Below are 15,596 nucleotides of genomic sequence, written 5' to 3'. Positions count from 1 at the left end.
TATGCCTGTGCATTTTTTAGAGAAGATGTTTTGTAATCTTTCATTCAAAGCATCAGTGATATCCCAGTGAAAAGCTGGTGCAGCACTGAATACTTTTTTTATATGGACTATTAATTTCCTAAACCAATCCAGTAGTTCAACTAGGCATCTAGTGCAATACGAGGCACAGTAAGAAGCCCACAGTACCTGCATGTGGTTGGCAGACTTGACACAGAACCTACACCAGACCCACAGCCAGCCTGAGAACCAGGTGGAGGTCATATAAAATATGTTGCAGCCTCCCAAGCTGCACTAAAAAACCTTTGATTAAGGCATAAGATACTTGTCCACAAAGGTGTCTAAGTTCTTGTTACAATACAGAGGAGAGCTAAGGGAAGAATCAGTTACCCCATGAAAGTTGCCTGAGGGAAACCTTTCTGGCCCGTGAGTGCTAGTTTGTTGGATGAGGATCTCCCTGGATCATACCTGTTTGCCTTCTGTAGATATCCCTGACAGCCTGAAACACCTCAAATAATGCTAGAAGTCTACACTTAGGCAAGAGGACCAAGCTCCCTCTCAGTACTGGCAGTAAAGACTTGAGAGCAATCCAGCTCTTCAGGCAAGAGACATTTATGTCTCGATTGGAGAACAGCCCTCAGAATCAACAATTGTATTGGCTGAATTGCCCCTAATTATAAGAGCACTTTAGATGAATTAGTGGCTGGTTAAGTAACCTTTTGCTATTTGTTCTTAAGGAAAAAAAATTAAAAGTTCATACTGATTGCAGTTTTTTCCTGGGAAAATACAAGGCAAGAAGCATACAAGGTAATTCTTTGAAATGTTCATTTTGGGAAAATATTAAATAAGCAAGACAGAATAAAAATAAAAATTTAAATTAATTTCACTTATGGTTTACAGATGCAGAGCTCTCATTGTTTTTAATGGAAGGAATTGGGTCATGCCAAGATTATACATCCACATTTTAGATGTATATGACTTTGTACATAAAATGAGGAATTTAGGGTGTGAAAAAAGATAAATACTTACTTGAGGGCAAAACAGGAAGAATGGTCTGTACAGCCAGTCTATACATCTTGTACCACAAACCCACATATCAGGTTTTGTGATGTTATGCCAAGAATTTAAATAGGAGATTAGCTGTGGTCCCAAACAATATATACAGGAACTAAAAGATATCATTAGCATTTACAAATGCACTCACCAGAAGTATATTTAACCACCTTTTGTATTTCAGCAAGCTATCATTGGATGCAATCCAATTACTTCCTGCACAGATGCTGTGCAGGTACACAGTGCCCCCATGACAACTGCTTTCCCATTGTTGTTGCTGACAGGCTGTGTGTCCATAAATTCACAGGAAAAATGCTGGCATTTTCATCTCTTCTTTTCATCCTTCTTAGTTTCTGTATCTTTTGAAATAATGTGACCAAAAAAAGAGTGAATAGATTATGTATTTTTTATGTATAAAATGGCATAATGATGTTCTTACCAGCAATTCCCAATGTCCAGTTTCTTTTTTGATTTTCATTATGCAATGAGCTAATATTTTCGCAAACGTATCCACAGTAAATTCAAGGTCTTTCTTTTCAGTTATAGTGCTCAGTTCTGAGCCCACTGATACTTTATAAGAGATATAAATAAAGTTACAGGAAATTTAAAAGCTAGGTCAGATCATGTCACTAATAGAAAGCTTATTTCTACATATGAATGAACCCCTACAGAGGACCCAGCTCAAAGTTTCTCAGCTGTGTAAGAAAAAGTGAATTTACAATAGGCTGGCTGGATGAGAAATGTTATGTGACATTTGAATTATGGTAAGGTATACATGAGAAGTATCCATCCCTGCCACCCCTTCAGGATGAAGAGTCTGATTCTCACTAGAGCTATTCATCCTTCTGCTGTGCAGGCAGGAGAATACTGACAGCCATCAAAGTCCAATATATTGGTTTTCCTCACCTAGAAATACTACTGTAGCTTAGTAGCAGAAACTTGCATCTGCTTCTGCCTTTTTTGTCTGCTTTTTTTCTCACAGTGTCTTCCAACTGCTTCAAGCAATTCCAGCCAGCACCAGCTGAGCATACCTTCTGTGCAGGAACAGCATGACTGCACACCAAATGAAGAGTATGGCCAGTGACCCACAGGCTTGCTGGCTGAGGGAGTACTTTGAGCTCATTCACGAGTGGATCCTTAAAGGTGGGAGGAAAAGGAATTTGTGCAGCAGGACGAGAAGGTATCGAAGCTTGCGATATAATTTCAAGATACAAATGAAGTGCGCTGTAATACCCAAGGTGGGACCTGCAAGTTATATGGGATAGAGCAGATCAGTCCCACATCTACTACAAATAAGTAAATCCATGGTTTAGTGAGGTTTAATCAGATGTTATGCAAATGCTCTCAGAAGTCCAGGCTTTACTGCAGTTCTCAACCTTTAGAGCTATTCTTTGGTGATGTCAGACCAAGAAATGATTTTTTGTTTGCTTGTTTTTTGTGATTTTCCTCACATTCCTAAATAATCAGTCACTTCTTATAGAATCCTTCATGTCATACAACACTGAATTCTTCTACACATTTTGAGCATACCCAGCACAGTCAGCCATCACATCACACTCCACAGAGCATGCTGCTGTTAACAAAATTATAGCTGACCATATTAAAATAGATTCAGTGTTCCTTGCTTGTCATGTTTTTTGACCAGGTCAGTCCTGATGCCACTTTTGTGATCTGAATGATAACATTTGCCACTGACTACAGTTCATAGTTTATTTACCACATGCACTTAAAACTTTTTGGAATCTCTAACTGCATTAGCACTGTCTTCAAACTAGATATGTGGAATATATTTTTTTTTTATGATGAGAGTGATGAAACATTGGATTAGGCTTTCCACAGAAGATGCCCCATCCCTGGAAACATTCAAGGTCAGGCTGGACAGGGCTCTGAGCAACCTATTCTAGGTACAAATGGCTCTGCTCATTGCAGGGTGGGGGAGAACTAGATGACTTAAAAGTCACTTCCAACCATAATACAACCAAGTATTATGGTACTTGGTTGCCTTGTGTTTGCGAAGAGTCTTCCATGGCCTAAGTGTTGTACCAGATCATCATGGTTTTGTACAAGATAAAATACTTTATTTTCATTTAGACGTCTTACTGGAAGATCTCAAATGAAAAATTAATTCCTTTGTATCTACCTAGTGTAGCTCATTAATCAGTATGTCGGGGCCATTTAGTTTAAATGGAACTTCTGAAGAAGACCCAAAGGTATGTTGTGCTAATTAAATGAGTTGCTCAAAGCTTGCCTCCAAGAATGATCTCATGTGATTTAGCGGGAAAGGTGGGGAAAATGTAAAGGTATGCCCACTTACTGTGCAAAAAGAAGTTTTGTTTGGGAAAGGATGGAAGTTTGTGGATTTTGCTATCTTCTAGTCCAACTAAGCATAGTATCTGTTTCAGGTTACCACAACTTTGAAGAATTTTTTTCATTTCAACTGAAATCTATGGAAGCAAGAGGCTCAACAGTGTGACAGATTATTTCTAGTTCATTAAAATTTTTGATAAAATATTCTCCTTATTTTCTAGTTCCCATGAACTCACTGTTACACAAGCATGATTTTTTTTAGAAAATTGAAGAAATCACTGAAAAAACCAAAAAGCTCAGTAAAGAAAGGGAAAACACATATCTACTCTGAATGTCCCCATCTTGCAGTCAGTCAGGTATCTAGTGAGCACTTCTGAGATAGCATCTAATGTTATTTCACTGTTAGTGCTCATGAAGGTGTTATTTCTTAACAATTGCATGTCCCTTACTCTTTTTTTTAAATTTCATTCAGCAGTAATTTTTCTGCTTCAGGAATTTGTGCCTGAATTACCTGCAAAACTGTATGAAAACTTGCTTCTTAGATTTGTTATTTGCTCATTCCTGTTCAGGTTTGATGTTTCTTTTCATCATACATGCCTGTACATTTTAGTGGGGCAGTCAAGTGTGCTGACACTGATGAATAATTTAAAATTCTCAATATACCTCTCCTGCATATTTCTGAAGCTTGCTTCTTGCATTGCTGTACAGCCATCTCCTCTGTTTCTGTCATACCTGTTTGCTGCATGAAATACAAAGTGTGTAGCAGAAATTTCAGCCCCATAAATCTGATGTTTTGCCATAGAGCCCTAGGCATTGTGGGGGCTCTGCCCTCTACACCCCATCCCCTATGGGGCCCCGAGAAGGAGACAAAGGAGAGTGTGGGGGGAGAGGAGCAACCCCAGAACCCCATGCAAGGCCCTGTCTGAGGAGTCCACACTCACCATGGGTGTGCTGCTCCTCAAGGACCTCAAGCACTACAGATCAGCTGTGACTCAGATTCCTGCATGGGTAATACTGTAAAACAAACAAATGGTTACTGAAGATACACAGATTTCATGAAACTTGCTGGAAAGCCTGACTGTTCTTTTAGACAAATATAGATGTTTGACTACAATGAAAAAACAGACTATTTTAGCATCAGAAGATGTAGGCAATAAAGAATAGGAAAAAAGTCTTTACTTTAAAAAAAATAAAACAAGCTAAACAAAAATTTAAGCTATAGCTATAGATTCAATGCCCACAGTTCTTACAGAAAATAAAATAAAAAAGAAAAGAAAATATTAAAAAGGAAGACACAAGCTCTGGTCTCATATCCTTACAAAAAAATCCCCGTGAAATCAATGAAAACTATGGAAACATACAGACACAGAGCTTGGGACCTTGCTGTTATGTGGCATAGGAGTGAAAACTGGGAATTAAATATTTGGAATGTAGAACTTCTGTGTTGTTCCCTACATACATCTCACTGAGCCTTAAAGGAACATTCCAGCAGACCAGGAATAATCACTCAGTACTATGTGGGAGTCTACAGTACCTGAGTTACCTGCTCAGGGCTGGACAGTATCATGTGGGATCTTGAGACCAAGGCTTAGAGCATCACAGTGACACTGGGCACCTGTGAAAGGAGAAAGTGCACCTGGGGTGCTTAAAAAAGAACAGCATTCCTATTTTCTACTCTAGGTCATCTAAATGTCTAGTCTAAAGTACCAAATAGATGTAGATAAGATCTTCCAGAAGTTTTTCTTAGAAACTTGTAATAGGATAGAAAATTGAAGATAATCTGTCTCATTTCTTTGACCTAGAGGGAACACAGTTTATAGATATGCATATATATATATGTACACATTAGCTACCATTCACCATAAAAATGCATTATCCTATGAGGGACTGTCTCATGGAATCATAGAAACCATAGTTTTGTTTGGAGGGGACATTTAAATGCCACCTAGTCAAAACCTTCTGCAATGAGCAAGAATATTTTCTAATCCAGGTTGCTTAGATATCTCTCCAACAAGACCTTGAAGGTTTCCAGGGATGGAATATCTCCCACCCCTCTGGGCAATCTGTTCCAGTATTTTACCACCCTCATTTAAAAAAGTTTCTTTCCTATTTCTAGACTGAATGCATCCTTTTCTAGTTTAAATAAATTACTCCTGTAAAAGGTCCCTCTCTGGCTTTCTTTTAGATCCCCTTTAGATACTAGAATGTTGTTTGAAGGTCTCTGTAGTCTTCTCTTCTTCAGTCTGAACTATCCTCTCAGCCTGTCTTCATAAGAGAGGTGCTCCAGCCCTCTGATCATCCTCACGGTCCACTTCTGGATGCACTTGAATAGGTCCGTGTTTTTCTTGTTGCTGGAAGCACCAGGTCTGGATGGAGAATTCCAAGTGGGATCTCAGAGGATCAGAGTAGGGGGAGAATCATCTCTCTGAACTTTCTGGACATGCTGCTTTTCACTCAGCCCAGGATACAATTGTTTTTCCAGGCTGCAAGCACGCATCATTGGGCCATGTACAGTTTTTCATTGGCTGGTTCTCCCAGGTCCTTCTGCTCAGCATTTCATTCAGAAACAGTTTGATGAGAAGAACCTTAATAGCACAAAACTGATACCACGTCTCACATTACTTTTGGCTCTTGCCTGACCCACAGCTGCAGAATGGGTTTGTGACTATCAGTGGTGGTATAACATGGCAGTAAGTGAGGTTGTAACACAGTTGCATCATATTTTACCACTTTAGAGAATATGTTTAATTGATGAATAGATTGTTCATAAATTTTCAGCTTTACTGTAGTTATGACCAACACCATTAAGTTGTGTAGATTATTCAGATTCTCTCAGCTGCTTACCTTTCATTTCCTTAAGATCTTGAGCATCCTCTGCATTGTAAGTCTGTATCTCAGCTATATTCAGCAAATGTTTCTTTACTGTCAGTATATTTAAACCAGCAGAGTCCAATAAACATTCACAGCCACTAAAATTACTTTTTATCCAAATAAGCACAGATCAAGCTGCCTCTTATCTAATGAAACCTTGTTCAGAATTTCGCCCTTTTAAATGGTAGTAGCACTTCAATTTTTCAAGTCAGTATACTGCTCTTTATTTGGATGCACTGTATTTGATCTCTTCACAACCAATGAGAACCATCTAGCAGTTTCCATCCAGTTGTCATTGAGAGAATTGTTCTGGTTTTTTGGTCTTAAAGTCAATGAGCCAAATTTTTCATGCTATAACTCCAGAAACATTTGCTACGGACTGACTTTTGCTGAGCACACAGCGATGTAAAAGACGCTTAATGCCATGTTTTATAGCTGGTGCCTTTATAGCCTCTGCTTTTTTACAATATGCAACGTTTACTGTTGCACTTTTTGACTTCAATATCCAGCAAAGAAATTAACTGAAAATATTACAGACATATACCATAGTTGATGAGAACAATAAAGCAGTGAACTGTGTAAGTAACGTCTGAGCTGTGAAGAGATAGTTTCAGCCATAACTTTTGAAGGTTTTGTTTGCTTGTTTGCATCTTTTAAATTGAAGAACCATTAGTATACCCAGACAGAACATCTATGTTGGTCATTAAAATAAATCAAAAATTTTTGAAACACATTTTAGCACTAATGTTCTCCATGCAAAAACCTTGCAGAAGATTGTATATATACAATCAGGCTTTTCTGACATTTCTGTACTTCTGCTTCTATTCTGTTCTGCCATTCTGCCTCATTCACAGAAGGGAACAACTACAGCACATAACAAGACAGCTGCTTAAGGGAAATTTCTTTCTAATATTGGATATAAGACTGAAGTACTTGAAGATCATAAAACAGGGAACTATTATGGCTCAGCTGTATTTTTCATTTAATGAAAAATTTTCTTCAGTGCTCTCTTGCTTCCAATATTTGGGGCAACCCTCCAGAAAAGGATCTATAAGTGCATCCTTATATGTAGCTTTCTTTTAAGAATCCTCTGGCACTAACAAAAAAATCTTTGCATAATCACATAAATGCCCACAGGTGATTGCGTGACTATAATCCCCTTTGACTGTAATCTCCTTTCACATTAATACTTGCTTGAGTATATTCTTGTCTTACATTAACAAACTACGTGTGCAAACAAATTATCTTCTTGCAAAGAAGTGATGGCCAAATTTTACTTAATGTGATGATTACTATTTTACTCTCTGTGGACATTATTATTGTTTCTCCACAATCAGACTCACTAGTGTCTTTTGTGATTATTGACATTTTAAACATGCACAATAAAAGTCTTTTTGTTTAGTTGATTTTATGTATCAAATTTGTATTGGAGCATTTGATGGATTTAAAAAAAAAGTTGTGAGTTGTTAAGCAGAGATGCTCCAGAAATGTTATCAGTATTAGGCTAGTAATTTCCAAATGAATATGTGTACATAAAGGATCTTCTCTCTACACCTACCTCACAGTCTTACATTTTTAATCCAAAAATTTTCTTTGCCGTTTTAGTTACAGTATCACATAATGATCTATTAACTGACATAAATCAGTAGCTCTGCTTGGAAGAATGGCTTTCTTTTTGTGGAAAGATGGTGCAAGTGACGTCACAATGATGTTTCTCTATGACTAACATATATAATGTTTCATAATTCTGCAGATTTTGGAGGACATACTTTTAAATAAATATAGAGACATCCACATTTAAAACCATGCTCTCTTCACACAACAAGAGTAGCCAGAGGATATATATTCATATGAAGGCAATTATGAGGTTTTAGTTGATCTTAAATAAAATTAGTTCAGGTAACTGGTTTATTTAAAATGTTAATAATTGTGTATCACTTGTAATGACATTACACAAGGCACAAAAATGAGACTTCTATTTACTGGCTTCCTTAAAATTGAGTAAAATAAAGACTTTTTTAAAAAATCCTTAATTAAATGAAGCTTTGATTACTTATCTCTCTGCCCATCTGTTTATCATCTGTTTCACAATATTTTTTAAATTATTAATAATTTCTGTAACATTTGAGAAGAGTGAAATGCTCAGACTATTTATTTTGTGTTTCATCAGCCAGGTGGCTGGAAAGGAACGCCTGGCCTGTATATTTGCAGCCTGAGAAAGGCTTAAGCTCATCAATTTTCTTCTCTGTTTGGCCTGTTAGCAGCCAAAAAATAACAAATGGATCAAGATGCACCCCTTATGTAATGGGTAATTAATGAGTGAATCAGTGATCCTGGGAAGAAAGTGCAAAGTTGGAGAGAAAAAATGTAGGGAAGTGTGGGAAGTACTTCAAGGGAAAATACAGATACAGGATGTACATCAGGGGATCTGAATTTGTTCTGTCATTGAAGTATAGTTCAGCAAGTTATAGGAAATCAAGCTGCACCTTTTTCCCTGCTCAGAAAACAATTTCTTCACTCTTGTTAGAAATAAATGCTAGAGAAAGTGCTCATCCTGTTGCTTGTCTGATTTGCCAGTCTACAAATGACCTCTGCCAAAGTACCAGTGTGTGCCTTGTTCCATACTGTATTTATATTGATTTCCACTCACAGCACCCCTGCTCATTTCTAACTTCTCTATAAACCCTATGTCCCATTCTTAACTTTCCAGACAAGGGTAACTGAAGGCATCCATTCCTATTGAATAAAGAATAACTGAATTACACTGTGTCCTGGAAAATAAGAGGTATTTTGATTTTGCTTCTTCCTTTCTTGATTGCTCTTATACTAAGGACATTCACTCATTTACTCTTTATTTATATGGCAATAAGTAATTAGAGGCACCATATTTTTAAGTGACAACAACAACCGGGTCTAGTTAAAAGGGAGTGGCCATGAAAGCACTGTCATATGTTGCATTCAAAATTATGTAGAATATAACAATATTGAAAACAATTAATTTTGAAAATATATGCCCATTGGCACTCTTTCATTACCCATTTATTACATTTATCACATATGTGAGTGGTCTTGTTTAACCAACAAAACAACTGCTGTACAGGATTATGAGCTTCACAATATCCCCATTGGGATATGCATGTTAAAAAAATGAGCAATTTAAAGAAAAGGGGAATTTATCTAAAGAGATGGCAGAAAGTTAACAAGCTGTAATTAAAACATAAATGCCTATTTCTGTATTAATACAGAGGCTTCACTGCTTCACATGTTATAATATCACTAATTCCCATACTTCAGTGAATGAATGTTTTTTGTGGGTTTTAGTCTTCTCACTGTAATGAGTCCATTTCTTTTTTGTTTTTTCACCCTACAGACAACACTGCTGCAGGAGTACAGCCGTGAGTAGGAGGCTGCAGTAAATAGGTCACAGCAATTATTTCACAACTTTCCTTTCCATCTCCTATGACTTTAGGACATTAGGTGTAGACATGATGATGAAAATATCTTTGTCCAGCTCAGCAACATGCTGTGAGAGGCAGTTTGTGGAATAAGATCCTGAAAAAGACAGCAGCATGAGAAAGTGTAAAAATATAACATGAGGGACAGAAAGAAAATGTCTCTGACATTAAAGCAGTATAAAAGGGTAAGACCTGATTCTCTTTGCAGTTGCTACTCTAAATCAAGAAAAATGGTATCAAAGCAGTAGAGTTAACATTAGTTTACCTGAGAAGATATGCAAAGCTTTAACTTTCAGAAATACCTGCTCTTTTGTCTGGAAAAATAAAATATGAAAAGAAAATGTGATGAGGCAAAGGGTAATTCTGGAAGCAAAGGTACAAAAAATTAATTCTTCTTTAAGTTTTGACCATATTAGTAGCATTTAATAAGTTGTTTGCTTGTGAAACTTGCAGGTCAGTTTACAGTGTACACACTGAAATCAGTTATCTTTTACTGTTTTACTTACAGAAACAGAAACCTGTGAATTGTGACACATAAAAAGACATAATAGATAGATGACTCCAGGCTAAAGCAGAATTATTTTTGCTTTTTTTCATAACTGTGATGAGAGGAAACACAGTCAACTAACTTGAGTGGAAAGTTAGTGGATTTTTATGCACAGAAATAAGCACTGAGCAATTCAATCAACAACTGAAACTGATCAATCAACCCAGTTCCAATGTCATCAATATATGAAGCCTATTAAGAATTCTTAAACCTCAGACATTACATTTATGACACTTAAACCAGAAGTCCATTAGAAACAGTTGTATCTCTTTCACTGACCCTAGAACACTTTTTGCCTTGATATATGTTTAGTTTTGTGCTTGGGTTTTTTTGATTTTTGTTTGTTGAGGGGAATTAATTATTATTATTTTTTTTAGCAGTATTGATGAAGGGATAAATATCACAAAACTGAAGGATTTTTTTTGGTGGCTCTGTCTATTATTTGCCGCTGATAACTTCACCTATTTCCAAAAATATTCATAAAAGAGAACTGGTTAAAATTCAAAACCCAAAAACAAAATCAAAGGGAAAGAATGAAGGTAAATGGTCCTCTATATTTTAAGTGGCTAGGAAATAAAAACCTCAGATTACCCTAAGGTTTCATATTTGTATTTTACATGCTTCTTGTGAAAAATTTTATTAACTTATTCCAGGTCCCTGCAATCAATTTAAATATATGTATGATTGGTTTTTTTCAATATGCTTTCTGAGAAAAGCCTCCTTATCTGATTGGAAAAATCTGAGAATATACCTAAAATCTGCTTATCTCAGTATGAACTGCCTCATGTCTCACTGTGAAAGACTATAAATTCTAAAACTGAGATCCTCTTCAATTTTCTTTTTACTATTTTTTACCTGTTTTGAATGCTAGCTCAAGTAGTCATTAGACATACTCTTGCTGAGCAAATATTGCTGCAACAAATAAATATGGAATGACTCTCCCATTAAAGATGATGTGATTTGCAATTTGAGTTTTAAGAATTAATCTTTACTTCTTGTGTTGTTTTGTTCTTTTTTTGAAAAAAAAAAAAAAACAATTCAAAAAAGGTTGTTTATTCAAAGTTATGACAGCCCCATGGAAGACATGTTGCATGGTGTCTTTGGGAAGGCCTGGGGACTTTGGAGCTTCAAGCCTAAGTCTGCTATCTGCTAATTGCATAATGAAGTGCTGACTGAAAGCTTGAGATTGATTTGATTGATTGATCTATTTTTTGATTTCAAAAAAATAAACAGGAAAATAAAGATGAACAGGACAGGACTCATGCAGATTTAACAGCTGTACAGACAATATGAACAATCTAGACTCAAAACTAACAATGTGGTGAGATGAATGAAGTATAATGCCTTATCTAATAATGACTGTTCATTATTTATACATGTTCTTTACACTGGATATCAGTGTGCAAAACAAATCTTTTAGACAATAATATCCTTCTGGAACATAAAACCAAAAATAGGCATCTTTAGGTCATTATTCTTGTTTGTTTGTTTATCTGTTTCCCATGAGCCGAAACTGCTTTACATCTGCCTGTTTAATAAAGGAAGACTCATGCTATAAGTAAAGAAGTAGAGCAGCAATGGGTATTAAATGCCTAATGCTTTGGAGCACTATCTATTTACCTATGCATCTGTTATTCTGTCTGATGTCAAAACCTCAAAACTTAAAAAAAATTAGAAACATAAAAAACCAAAATGTCAATCTCATTACTTTCAACATTTGATGCTGACTAATCAAATGTTATCAAGGATCTACAAGGATCTACAAACTGAGTTTTTAGGTATTTTGCCCCCTGTGGGGCAAAATAAACAACAAACAAAAATAAATAACACCCCACATTTAAAGATGCGGCATAAATGTGTTAGATGATCTAGCACACAATAAGGAGCTTGAAGAGCAAAAAAAAAAAAAAAAAATCAGTATATTTCTCCCTGATCTAGTGCATCAGATCTAGTAATACACCGCTGAAATGTAAAGGAAATTTTGTTCAAAGTGATAGTAACTTCTGTAAGTCTTTCAATAGTGCAAGCTAAACCTGATCACTAATACCAGGAATATTGCAGACAACCAATTATAGAACAAGAAGGATAGAGTCCCATCTTAGAGGTTTTTAAATGTTTTTATGCTGTGTGATGCTAAGTCATGTTATGTTCTGAATGGATATCCTTTACTTTCACAAACAAAATGAGGATGACTATTAGATTTGGTATTTTTCTCTAGAATTAGGCTGTAGCTACCCAGCACAGGATTTATTATTCACAGTTTAGCTTCAGCAGAATATTGGCCAAAGATTATTAAAACCTCTTCATTTAACCTCCTCTGTGAGATATCTTGGATGGCTAAGAGCTATACTTCTATGTCTCAGAAGTCTAACTCAAAGTGATATCCTTTTTTTGGTTTTTTTCCATAATAGATTATCTGTCAGGAAGCAGAAGAATTTTATTCAGGATCCAGCTCAGAAACAAGGGGCTTAAACCAGCATCTAACACATTCAAAGAAAACAACTGTAAGCAGAGAAGGCATTTGGATAGCAAGTTTTCTTTTCTTCAATAAAAGCTGGGACACTGGTTAGCAAAGAGGGAAGAGGATGCTCAAGGGAGACCTTGTCACTTTCTACAGCTACTTGAAAACAGGTTGTACCAGGTGGGGTTTGGCCTCTTTTGCCGGGCAACCAGCAACAGGACAAGAGGACATAGCCTCAAGCTGCACCAGGGAAGGTCCAGCTGGAATATCAGAAGGAATTTCTTCACTGAAATGTTTTTCAGACATTGGAACTAACATCACAGAGAGGTGGTGGAGTGACCATCCCTGGAGATGTTCGAGAGATGGCTTGATGTGGCACTTAATGCTGTGCTGTAGTCGACAAATATGATGACCCATCAAAGGCTGGACTAGATGATCTTGGAGATCTTTTCCAACAGCCATGATTCTGTGATTCTAGCTTGGCAAGCTCCTAGGTTAGGAAGACTTATATCTCATTGGGAAATTATAAAAAAGAAGGATTACTCAATTTCTACTAATAACTGCGTTTTGAGGAAAATGGCTCTAGATGTATTCTATTCCATGATTTTTCACATACATACATACATACATATATATATATGTACACACATAGCTTAGAATACAGAAAAAATATTGTTCTGTCTCTAAAATACCAGTATTTTAACAGTATATGACCTAATTAGTGCCTGACAAAAGCATTAGACCATTTCAAATTTTTTTGTTATACCTAAGACACCTAAAGAAGCTTTAGGACTGCTGTTCTAGTGCAAGCTCAGTAACATGCTCTAGAAGGAGATGAGAAGAAAATAGCCATGTAGTAACTTGTTTGTGGGTTTTGCTGTTGGTGAGTGGTAGCTGAGAGATATTATCCTGCTTTTATTTATCAGTTATTGTAGTACTGACAGCCACACTTCTCTTGCTTTGACCAGATAGAGCCTAACTGCAGGATTCTTTACACCTCACATTTTTAAACCCTTATGTTTTGAAAGATTAATATTATTTTCATGATCAAGTCCAGTTTTGTCTTTGGCATTATGTGATTTGATAAGTCAGCACTTAGAGTGTGACTTGAATTAATGATTAACACTATATAAAATGTGTTAACTTTTCAGTTTTAATTGGAATTAATGAAAATTAACAGTCCCATTGGCTATAAATCAAAATTACCATACAGAAAAACAACCATCTAGCTTTTTTTTTTTTTGAGGGGTTAACTTCATTTTTATGGAAAACTGTTCCACAGTAAAAACATAACTGCATAATGTGATAAGAAAGATTGTAAAATTGCATAGCAGTGACTTATAACAGTTTTCAAAATTACTTGTCCTTAGCAAAGTCAAACCCATAATGTAATATACAGAATGCAATAAGAAATAATATGGTTTGCCTTAAAGCATTTTTATACCTTTAATTTAAGTAATGTGTGTTATAGTCTTAATAAAATAGTAAAAGAAATCTCTTAAATACAATAAAACGTTACCCTGTGTGTGCAAAAAGAAAACACTGGTCAGCATAAAGCATGCAGAATTAAAAAAACAAAAAAACCAAGCAAACAAAAGAAAAACCCTCACATCAACAAATTACTTAACATATTTTAAATTTAGAAATTATTATTGTCAGTAAACTGAGATATTTTAGGATTTTAATTTCCAGTTGTTCCAGATTATTGATTGTATAAATTGTGCTTGCTTTTCTGCTTGTTTTGTATTTGTCACAATAAGCAAACACTGAAAATGTGGCTTCATCTTTGTGGTATGTCAAGCAAGGACACTATCTTATAGACATGTCATAATGATGAATTAATTAAAACTTGAGAAGCGCTCATATTATGCTAATGAACTCTGCTGCCAAAGCTAAAAATAAATAATTTCAAAAATAGCCATTTAAAAACCTTTAGAGTGGCAATTATTTAATTACAGGGCACCTTTAAAGAACTGAACGATAACTCAAGTGACTATGAGTATTTATCCAGTTATGCAACTTTAAAACTGCAGCTAAAAACAGCATTCAAAGTGTAGAGCTTCAGGTGACATAGATCAAAGCAGTTCCATGGAGTTATGTTCAGTCACAAATGTTTGTGATAATTATGCATTAAGTTTTAATTGTTTAGTTGCTGTAACTGTCTTTGACTTTTGAGGTGTCACTCAGCTTTCTGTTAAATTTATCATTAAAAATATCATGAAGGTGTCATGGACTAAGCTTTTAATATGTTGTTACACATAAAAGCCCTGACTGTAGCTACAGAAATGTCCCAGTAGGGCTGAAAGATGCATTAAATAAAATAAGTATAATGCTCAAATATTATAATAGTCCAGTTTTAATGGATTATTGATGATGTTTTACACTGTAAATTTCTATTTGCTGCACAAGGGACCAAAATGAAGCCCCACAGTGTCTTTAATTTTGGTCAGACTGAAAGAAAAAACTTGGCTATATCTAACTGCTTCAATCCAGCTTTTGTGATTGAAGACACCTGGTAACTGTCTACATAAATTCAGTAGGTTCTTCCCTTTTTGATCTGAATTTTTTCTCCAGAGCTTTTGTAGCAGTAGATATAACTTCCCCTATCACAGTAGTCAGATTATTTACTCTTGAAACAGGACCCGCTGGAATTAGAAAATAGGCTGACAAGATCTTAATGTCCTGAGGGACACAGCTGACAAGCAATGCTCTAAAACCACTCTGCATTTACAGACTTCACTGAGATGCCAAAAGCAAACCAAGAAAAAGACAAGAGTTTAAGTCTCTTTCATTTAAGAAGTGAGAGGTAGAGATGCTCTCTTTTTATATAATATCCTACCAAGCACCTTGGGTAGATTTAGGCACTCCTCAGCCCAGCACGATTCTGACATGTTTTCAGTGCTTA

The sequence above is a fragment of the Agelaius tricolor genome, unplaced genomic scaffold (genome assembly GCF_023055355.1).
Source record: "Agelaius tricolor isolate 1412-34295 unplaced genomic scaffold, bAgeTri1.0.p SCAF_7, whole genome shotgun sequence".
Lineage (NCBI taxonomy): Eukaryota > Metazoa > Chordata > Aves > Passeriformes > Icteridae > Agelaius > Agelaius tricolor.
Note: the sequence above shows the minus strand (reverse complement) of the source record.